General features: G+C 35.0%; 1 non-coding gene across 1 annotated transcript; it reads right to left on the bottom strand.

The window, feature by feature from the left end:
- Positions 1-991: 991 nt before the first annotated feature.
- On the bottom strand, positions 992-1,101 carry LOC123789792 (U6 spliceosomal RNA). Its single transcript, XR_006778909.1, has one exon. It is a non-coding gene; the product is annotated as a U6 spliceosomal RNA (small nuclear RNA).
- Positions 1,102-2,451: the final 1,350 nt, after the last annotated feature.

The following is a 2,451-nucleotide window of genomic DNA, read 5'->3' on the forward strand; positions in this document are numbered from 1 at the left end:
CAGTAACACAAATTTGAAACTAGCAGAATCCAGTAAACCACAATCTTCTGTTCAAATATATTGTTATATTTAAATAATTCTTGGTACAAAATCTTCAGAGAGTGTAGTTTCCGGAGAATATTATAAAGGACTATTCACTAGGCATGTAAATTATCTTTTTTATTTAAATTCAATTAATTAAAATATAGTGTAATATTAGTTTCAGAGATAGAGTTCAGTGATTCATCAGTCATTATAATCACCCAAGGCTGATTATAATCACGTGCCCTCCTTAATGTCCATCACCCAGGTATCCCATCCTCCCACACACCTCTCCTCCAATAACCCTCAGTTTGTTTCCTATGATAAAGAGTCTCTTATGGTTTCTCTCCCTCTCTGATTTCATCTTGCTTTATTTTTCCTTCCCTTCTCCCATGATTCTCTGTTTTGTTTCTTAAATTCCACATACTAGTGAGATCATATGATAATTGTCTTTCTCTGATTGACTTATTTTGCTTAGCATAATATCCTCTAGTTCCATCCACATCATTGCAAAAGGCAAGATTTCATTTTTTTGATGGCTGAGTACTATTCAATGTGTATATATACAACATCTTTATCCATTCATCTGTCGATGGACATCTGGGCTCTTTGCATAGTTTGGCTATTGTGGACATTGTTGCTATAAACATTGGGGAGTGGGTGCCCCTTCAGGTCACTCATTTGTATCATCAGGGTAAATACCTATTAGTGCAATTGCTGAGTCATAGGGTAGCTCTAATCTGTCTGATATAAGGACTGATACTCCAACTTTCTTTTGATGTCCATTAGCATGATAAATGGACAATTTCAATCTGGAAGTGTCTTTGGATCTAAAATGAGTCTCTTGCAGACAGCATATCCATGGGTCTTGCTTTTTTATCCAATCTGATACCTTGTGTCTTTTGATTGGAGAATTTAGCTCATTTATATTCAGAGTAACTATTGAAAGATTCTAATGTAATGCCATTGAAAAAATATGGACTGCTTCACAAATCTGAGCATCATCCTTGCACGGGGGCCATGCTAATAATCTTCTCTGTATTGTTCCAAGTTAAGTATATGTGCTGCTGAAGTGAGCATTAAGCATGTAAATTATCTTTAGTTAGTTGCCTTTTACAGGAAAAAGAGTTGCTGACTAAATACAGGCCTTGTTTTGAAAAACTTTTGGTCAAGATTTTATATTGGGATAACCTCTAAAAACACAATTGCAGTCTATAGCTTAAAACAGTCAAGGAGAAAAGGAGGGGAAATACAGAGAGCGTTCTCAAACCAAAAGAAGTAAAAGATAAATAGACAAATAGAAAAGAAAGGAAAAGGATTACAAAAAGAAATTATAGAATGATATGTTGAAAGTGAATATAAATATAAAAGTGACAGAAAAATGAACCCACCTATTAAGAGACAGAGCCTATCAAATAGGGGGAAAAAACAGTAATCAAGCAAAAGCATTTCAGTTTCACTTAAATAAATGCAAATGGAAAAATCAATGAAATACCATTTTTACATATTAAATTGAACAAATGTGGTCAAGGTTGTCAAAAGCGAACTTACTTAAGGGAAAATTGACAAAAGCCTGCTCATTACAATGTAACATATAATACTAAAAATCAGATTTTACATGAATGGAAAATTATTGAATAATTGATAGTACATCTGTGCTATTAAATATTAGACATCCATTAAAATCAAGTTTACAAATAACATGTACTAAGATGGAAAGTTCTTAGAACTCAATCAAATAAAGCATGATATGCAATTGAATTACAAGGCTGTTAAGAAAACTATATATTTAGGGGCACCTGGGTGGCTCAGTCAGTTTAGCGTCTGCCCTCAGCTCAGGTCATGATCCCAGGGTTCTGGGATCAAGCCCCACATCAGGCTCCCTGCTCAGCGAGGATTCTGTTTCTTCCTTTGCCCCTCCCCCCACCCGTGAGCATGCTCTCTCTTTCTCTCCTCTCTCAAATAAATAAAATCTTAAAAAAAGAAAACTATACATTTAATTAATATACATAAGTGTGTTCATTTTTTAAGCTAGTGTAGCAAAATATTAAAATAAAAATATTTTAACATTTTCTGCCAACAATCAAGAAAATAGATGCTTACATTCCAAAATGAAGTGTGAGACCATCGTGTGGAACTTACAAAAAGAGACTGTGGAAAACCATTTGTATTCAACCCTTTCATTCACAACAAAAGGGGAAGTAGAAGATTAAAAGAGTTGGCTGCAGTGTTTGGTGTGCTGTTGTGTGTGGCGTCCATCCACTCTCCTCCCCAAGGAAGGAGAATGCATGAAATTCTCCCTTCACCTCGTCTAAAGACAGAGAACCATGAGAAAGCTAGTCATGGAACTTAGTATTTGTTTCCTGCAGTTGGTGTACATGGTGGACAGATGTCTTAATTAGCTTGAGAAATTTAAGGATGAGTAATTCC

This window comes from Ursus americanus, chromosome 8 (genome assembly GCF_024610735.1).
Source record: "Ursus americanus isolate L20-20 chromosome 8, mUrsAme1.1.p, whole genome shotgun sequence".
Classification (NCBI taxonomy): domain Eukaryota; kingdom Metazoa; phylum Chordata; class Mammalia; order Carnivora; family Ursidae; genus Ursus; species Ursus americanus.